Source organism: Pogona vitticeps, chromosome 6 (genome assembly GCF_051106095.1).
Source record: "Pogona vitticeps strain Pit_001003342236 chromosome 6, PviZW2.1, whole genome shotgun sequence".
NCBI lineage: Eukaryota > Metazoa > Chordata > Lepidosauria > Squamata > Agamidae > Pogona > Pogona vitticeps.
The window spans coordinates 3,274,304-3,282,787 of NC_135788.1; positions in this window are offsets into that span (position 1 = coordinate 3,274,304).

Consider the following 8,484-nt stretch of genomic DNA (forward strand, 5'->3'; position numbering starts at 1 on the left):
GCAATCAACCAGTCCCCTGCCCCAAAAGAGGACCAATCCTGACACATGCTATTTTGTGAATTCTGCAACCCTCTGAATGAGCCATCTCCAAAATGCCCAGTCCCCACCAGCCCTGCTGAGCTCCTGCACACTCAAGTCTGTGGTTTCTTTGAGGGAGTCGGTCCATCTCGTATTTGGCCTTCCTCTTTTCCGGCTGCCCTTCTACCTGTGCCAGCGTTCATGGTCTTTTCCAGAGAATCCGGCCTTCTCAGGAGGAGCCCAAAGGGGGACAAGCCTCAGTTTCCATACGTTTGTTGTTGTTGAGTCATTTAGTCATGTCCGACTCTTCGTGACCCCCATTGACCAGAGCATGCCAGGCCCTTCTGTCTTCCACGGCCTCCCGGAGTTGGGTCAAATTCACGTTGGTCGCTTCAGTGACCCTGTCAAGCCATCTCATCCTCTTCTCCACTTGCCTTCACACTTTCCCAACATCAGGGTCTTTTCCAGGGAGTCTTCTCTTCTCATGAGATGGCCAAAGTATTGGAGCCTCAGCTTCAGGATCTGTCCTTCCAGTGAGCACACGTTTACCTCCAGAGATAGCTTGACTGAGTATCGGCAAAACTCTCCTCCAGCAGCACATTTCATATAAATCCATTTTTTTCCCTCCCTGTTGGCTTTCTTCCCTGTCCAGCTTTCACGCCCATACCTGGTGATCTGAAATGCAAGAGTGTGGATGATCTGGGTCTCCAGCGACACATCCTTGCACCTGAAGATCTTCTCTAGTTCCTTCATGGCTGCCCGTCCGAGTCTCAGCCATCTTCTTATTTCTTCACTCCCATCTCCACTTGGATCGAGGAATGAACCAAGGGATATGAAATGGCCTATCTACCTCAGTTTCCTCATCGTCGATGCGCAAGATGGGGAGCGTAAGTCCTTTAAGTGGGTCCTGGATCCAATCAAACCCAGCCTCTCTCTAGAAGTGAAAATGGCCATCATTGTTATCAGGAGAAGGTAAAACGACTCCATGGAAGAGACAGGGATATTAGGGGGGGAAAGCAGGAAAAGAGGAGGGTGGGATATTGGATGGATTGGCTCCCTAAGGGAAGCCACGGCCTTCATTTTGCAAGACCTGAACGCAGGGCTCTTGACAAAAGAGCGTTTCGGGAGGTTACTCATTCGTTGGGTTGCCATAAGTCAGAATTGACTTTACGGCACAGAATAATGACAACAAAGTGTCCGGATCCGTCCCTGAATCAGATTGGCCCTAGTGGCCACCTGAGAAAGATCGGAGTGCGAGGTGGCCACGGACCCCAACCCACTTCGGGACCCCATGTGGCGTGCAACGGTAATAGGAGGCCCACACCACAGGGGTGGAGTGAGCGAGTAGGAAAGGAAAAGAAACTCAGCCGCCGGACCAGCGGCGTATGCGCCTTTCCGAGTTTCAGCCCAGCCCTGCAGGGTTGTTGTGAACGAACCACTCAGCACTTGACCTGCAGGAGTTGTCGTGATCTGCACAGCTACGATAAGCTGCTCACTCCTTCCTGAACTGGTGTTTCTGTCAATCAGCGATCCAAATTGCCTTGGCTTTGAATTTTGCATCCAGCCGAACTAAACAAACATTCAGGGATGGATGAGTTACTTTTTCAGACTCCCAACTTCCCCACCAGGCTGGGAGTTCGATTCCCCCCACGGGTGGGCCTCCTCGACAGGGGGCTGGACTAGATGACTCGCAGGGTCCCTTCCAGCTCTGCCATTCTAAGGTGATGCTTGAACTGCTGGATCGCTCCGTGATTGAGGTCTTTGGCTGCAAGACCAGAGGTTGGGAGTCTGATTCTCCACGGGAGCTCCTTGACAAAGGGGCTGGAGATCCCTTCCAGCTGTACAGTTCTACCGTTATGCTGCTGGTGGTGGTGATGATGATGAGGTCCCTGCTAGACAGATTGTGAGCAACAAATGCCCTTTTTCGTCTCTTAGTTTTTTGCTTCTTTTTTTCTTGGGAAAGCCGCCTTTTTCCCCTAAGAGCTAAGAGGTACCACTGAGACGGCAGTCGGAAAAAAATAAATTGATTTTTTTTTGCAACTTCTGCCTTACAAACCGGGCGATGCCAAGGCAAAGGGCACTTTCTGCTTTTCTGCCCTCTCTGCAGGCTGTCTGCGATCACCTAAAGGGACTTTTTTCTGGGCTGCTCAAACTCTTTGCCTCTGACCGGGCCATCCCAAGAGACATCGTACCAAAAAGTAACTTTTCCAAGCTCAGGACTGCAGTCATCATGACAGGTAAGCCTTGCTTCTTTTTAAAAGCATTCCCCAGTAAAAAATCTTTCTGTGTTTCTCCCTCTGAATGCCTGCAAGTAGCCCCCCCCCCCAAAAAAAAGCTTTCTACATTTCGGTCCAGCCCCTGGACTTCTCCACCATTCCTTGGGGCTGATGGAGAGAAAGAGGGGCGGGGTGGGAATGAGAGTTCAGATCGGCCCCGATCAGTTTCAAAGCAGCCAAAAAATCAAACAGAGCACAAATATTTGTACAGTTACGGCATCGAGCCCACCCATCAAACGGTGCTGAGGATTTTCCAGCAGCTGGAAAAAAAGTGTGTTTTTTTCCCCCCTCAATTAAAAAACATCTCTGTACTTTCAGCCACGAGATGACATTGTTTGCTCACACACACACACACGTTTTTTGCATTTCATGTTTCTTGCTCATTTTAGCCAGAGAATCTGCCCACCCATCCCCCAAAAGGTAACGTTTCGGATGTCCTGCGGCCGGCCCGCCCTCCCACGTGGCTGCCAGAGCAGAAATCCTGATCTGAACAAGTTTATGACATCAGTTGCATTAAATGGTCAAAGGTTTTCTGGATATTACTGCTTCCGAGAGATGCAGCACTTGCCAGACTCATTTACAACCTCGCCTGCAGCTTGTTTGACTGGCAGGGGCAATTCAAGGCTGGGATGATTGTCTCTCTGTTCAGCACTAACCAATCATTGCATTCGAAGAGAGCCCCGCCTCTCCGCTGAGTGTTCTTTTCCCCTCTGTTTCCTGGATTGGTGGCAGCTTTTTTCTTTCCTGTTGATCTGTTCGGGTGGTTGCTAGTATGTTTGCAGTGAAGAAAGCAGCACATACAGAAGTCTATACCTTCAAGCAATTTTAAGTAAAGAAATGTGTGAATTTTTTTTTCATTCTTTCTCCTACAAATGTCTCAGAGTGAGTGACTGAGACTTTAAGTGCCAGGCAATGAGAAAGGGGTGGACTATCTGGAGAACTTGAAGCTATTCCACTCTGTGAGTCTCTGTACTTCCGATGATAGCAAAAACTCTGCAACAGGGAATGTCCTTATGTTACTAACAGGTTGGGCTGAAGATCTCTTAGGGTCCCTTCCAGCTGGCTGTGATTCTACAGAGAAGATACAAATTCAGCAGGAATCGATTTTTCCCCCATCATGGTTTCCTCTGTTTTTAATATCCTATCTCCTGGAACGTCCCAAGCCGAGCACCGCGAGAAAGATTGCCAGTATGCCCCAGGAATTATTATGGTTATGCGGCAAGGTCTCTGCAATGGATTTTTGTAAAATAAGCCTTGGGGTGACTATTATGTTTTGGGTCTTGGAGAGACCCCCCCCCCTCTGGCCCTCCCCGTAGGGATGAACCAGGGAGAGCCCGGGTCTCGCGCACGGCCGCTGTTGTGAATCACAACAAACGCTGCAAGCTGAATGTGATGCGGGGGCTGGCGGGGAGGCAGCTGGAGAGGGGGCTGCCAGAATGCGTTGCTGCCTTTCTCCGGGACCCCTGCCGCCCCCCGAGTTTTTCTGTTAGTCTTGGAAGCCTAATGGGCCTGAGAAGCGATGGAGGAGGCTGGGAATATATATATGGAGCTAACTGGGGTGGGGGGGAGCAACTCAGAAAGGAGCTGGAGTGGCATTGTGCAAGGGGGGGGTGACAGGATCCATATCGCCGTGGCTGCGCAACAAAAGAATGGGAGTTCTAAAAAATTATTTCCAAGCCCATTTAACTGCAAGCCTAGATCCAGGAAAAAGAAGCTCCCGTCTTTCTCTAGAGAGATTTAAGCATCATCATCCTCTTAGAACTGCAGAGCTGGAAGGGGCCTGGTGGATGATGGAGTGCAGTCCCTTGCAAAGAGCGCCAGAGGGGAATCGAACTCTCAGCCCCAGCCGCTTGCTCTAATGACTCTGGAGACACTCTGAGTATTAACCAGAGGCTGTCGACTCCATGAGATTTTGGCCACGTAAGCTACGCTGTGCTCTAACGAACAACGTAGTTGGCTGAGACAAAAGGGTTAATCGCTAAAGCAAATGGGCATTTACAGATTCCATCACTCACACACAAACACACACACACACCTGACTTAGTCCTGTGTGACAGTTTGCACTACGACTCCCATCAGCCCGCTGATACGTTGAGGAGGATGGGGGTTGTAGTCCGACACGTCAGAAGGCCGTAAGGTGGCGGAAGCTGGTTGAACCATCGCCCTGTAAAGAATAAGCAAGCTCTAGGACAAAAAGATAGGCTTTTTTGAGGGGAAGTTTCAGGTCAATGAACTATGGATCTACACAAATGAGAAAATAATTTTTTAAAAATGTATACATATCTATCGGAGGATGACGTAGAAGTTGAGAGGGAGAAGGAGGTGGGGGTCAAAATGAGCACAAAATGTTGGTTATAATATCGGTCTTGATGCCTGGACAAAAATGTGGAAAGATAATCATTATAAGCTGATCCAACCAGTTGATCTTAGAGGAAACTTCCTTAAAATGTTTCACAGAGGGCATTTCACTCCAGTAAGACTGGCAAAAACATCAGAAGGGATCAGCAAGATTTGTTGGAAATGTAAAAAATAAAAAATAAAATTAAAATCAGGGACTTATTGTCTGTGAAAAAAACAAAAATAAAAAAAAATGTTTACAGGTTTGGAAAATGTCACAAGAAATGATTCAGCAAAAATTAAGTTTTAAACCTGAAACGTTAGGATTGAATATAATGCCATAAAAATATATGACATGTGAAAACAGGATGTTAAGAAAAATACATTATATTGATGAAAATTGCTCACAGAAATACATGTACTAGGAAAAATAATAGATAAATATACGATAAGTGTATATATGTATGTACAGTGGGAGATCATTTTTAAGGAGGGCCCATGGATGCCTAAAAATAAAGCAAAGATTATTATAATACAGAATGGTCTCTGGCTCCTTCCAATGGTCAGTTGGAGTAACTTCATTGTTAATATATATAATTGGGGGGGGGGATTTTTCTTTTAATATTTTTAAATATTTTCATGGATAAGTGAATCAGTGGATAGTGATCCCGCGGATAAAGGGGTCCTACTGTACTTGTAAGTATACAAGTTATGCATATTAGAAGAAACATGCTCCTAAATGTGTGTGTGTTTTTTTTTTACTCAGACACTGTCTCCAGAAACAGAAATGGTTGGGGAAGGGCCACCCTGGCTGGAGATTTCCGGGAATTTTTAGTCCCCCAAAAGAAGCTCATGCTTTTCCAAGCTGCGACCTGGACAGAGCTTTTAGGGATGTGCCACTCATTCTTTCTGGACTCCAACTCCCAGAATTCTCCAAAAAAAAATTCCCCAGGCAGAGTTCAAGGTCACAGACCAACACCTGCAAACATCGACCTTTCGCTCACCTGGACTAGGCCTACCTCACATGGCCTTGTCCGGCCTTGTTTCCTCTTGTCAATGTTTTTTTTTTTAAAAAAAATTAAGCTGCCATGGAGTTTTCTCAGAGTCGCAGTTCTGCTGTCCATTAGGGTGCCTCCCAAAGAACGATGACTCCCAGGAACCACAGCAGCCACTTCTTTTCTGGATACAGTGGTGCCTCGCTAGACGATGATAATCCATTCCACTGAAATTGCTGTCTAGCGAAATCATTGTCTAGCGAAAAGCAAGTTTGTCGACTAGCGAAAATCGGTTTGCGAAGCAGGGACCAAACATTGTCCAGCAAAATTCCCCCATAGGAATCACTGTTTTGCGAATCGCTATAGCAATTGCAAAAAGTCAATGTCTAGCAAAAAAACTGTTATGCGGGGTGACTGTCTAGCGAGGCACCACTGTATTAAGAAGAGGAAGGGAAGGCCCAAAAGCACCACACAGCCTCCGTGCAAGGCCCAGTTCCAGGTGAGCAAAATTCAGGTGTCTGTAGGCGTGGGGCTGGAATTCCCAGCCTCCTGCTTGGGAAATTCTTGGGAGATTCTGGGATTTGGAGCAAAAAAAATCAATAAATAAAAAACTCACCGCAACCCCCTACCAGCTTCTAGCAAGCCGGAAAGTGTGGCTGCGGTCTAAATTTTTACACGTGGGAGGAGAACGGAAGATGCCCATAATGGGAGGAATAGCTGCTTGGTGGAAGGTCTCTTTTTTCTGCTGAACTGTTTTCAGTGAAATGGCTTTGAAAGCCTTCCTCTTGGGTTAATGGGTCAGCAAACGGCGGCTTGGCTGCTTTCAGAGTTAATCATCCACTCGCACGCTTACAGGGGGTGGAAAGCCCTCCGAGATACGACGCAAGGTGTTTGCAGACCAGAAGATGAGCCATGCTCCTGTCTTCCAGGGACAGAAGACGAAGGTCAAGACAGAGGCCAGTCTCGGCTCTGGGTCTCGGGACAGCCCTGTGCGGGTCAAGGGGGGGCGGTTTCAGAGTGAACAGGGGTTGCAGCCTTAATAAATCTGCACGGTTGAAATGGCAGGATCAAGATAGGCAGCAGATGAGAGATGATGGTACATACCGTCTGCAACAAAATGTTGCAGTGAGTCGTATATTTACAAATACAGTAGGACCCCCTTATCTGCGGGATCGCTATCTACTGATTCACTTATCCATGGTCTGAAAATATTAAAAAATAGTAAAAGAACCCCCCCCCCATTTATATATACTGTATTAACAATAAAGTTACTCCATCTGGACAATGGAGGGAGCCAGAGACCATTCTGTATTATAATACTGTAATCTTTGCTATAGTACATGTTTTTTAGCATCTGGGAGGGGGGGCTTAAAACTGATCTCCCACTGTACACATATAATCATATGGTATATTTCGATATTCTTTTTCCTAGTAGATGTATTTCTGTGAGCAATTTTCATCAATACAATATATTTTTGATAACATCCTGCTTTTCACATGTCATATAAATATATTTTGTCGGCAGTAAGTTGTGTTCTAAGCAAGCCAGCCGTGCCTGGGTTCCAAAGTATTCTGTTCCAAGTCCCCTTTTAGTTTTCTATTCCCTCCTGAAAACGAAGGCCAGGTTAGCATCATCATCTTAGAACTGCAGACCTGGAAGGGACCCTATGGATCATCACGTCTAGCTCCTGTCAAGGAGGCCCAATGCGGGGGATTCAAACTCCCAACCTCTCCTTAAACCACAGAGCTATCCTGGCCAGTTCAGCTGCCGAAAACCACTGTGGCTGCTTCGTCCTCTCTCTGCTGTCGGGCAGGCCCTTCACTTTTCAGCTAGGAAGTCATAACCGGCTAATACTTTAGGGATATACATTCTTCAAAAGTTGAGATTGACGTCTAGCCCATGTTTGGTTCCAAAGTGGCCTTTTTGCTGGCTTGTGAAACCCGGACCGAGTCCCGAGAAAAGGAAACTGTCTACAGCCCATCTCTCATTGGCCGGCACCTTCTCCTTCCGCATGGCTCTTCCTCCTTTGGCTGCATAAGAATCCATCGTGATACGATTTCTTTGCTCAGAGAAAATCCCGTGCACTCCAAGAGTACGCACACAAAGTTTTGCTAAGAACAGACAACTCTCCATGGAATTATTTCCATCACTGTGTAGTCTGACGTTTGCACCTCAGTCATAATATGGGCCGCGTGAGTAGTAGCCGTATGAAGCCTCCATGTTCGGAAGCAGTATACCTGAGGACCAAAAAACAGGAGGTCACCATGTTTAATTCCTGCTGGGGTTGCCAACTGATTAGGAATAGATTAGCCTGGACTGCTCCCGGGCTTTTAAAAGCCTGTTGGTGTACAGAGATCAGTAACGGAAACAGAAACCAGATTGCAAGGGAGAGGAACTTACGGCAGATGCTGGTGGGACCTTCTCCAAGAGCTAGAGACGATGGGATTTGTAGCACCATTTTACATGGTCTATAAAGACTTCCACTCTGTTAGTGGTGGCACACATGCAGAGGCAGGGGAAACAGTTGAAGACAGAAACAGACTGAACAAATAACTCGAAGTGCCTGTATGTCGGAGAGACATAATTCAGGCAGATTTGCAAGTTCTGAGAAACCAGACTTTGGCTGAATCCCATGTTTTATGTCTCATAGACCAACCACAGACCAACGCAAGCTCGTCGGAAAACTCCAGGAGAGGAGAGGAGCTCATGCTGTCAGGATCTGTGACAGTCACAAAGAATCAGCATTTTCCTCTTCTAATGATGGGATACTTATAACATCAGTTCCCGCTCTTAAGAGCCTAGAAGGGAAGAATGGGTGCCGCCCGACGCTGGATGTCGAAACGTGCCCAGTCATCTT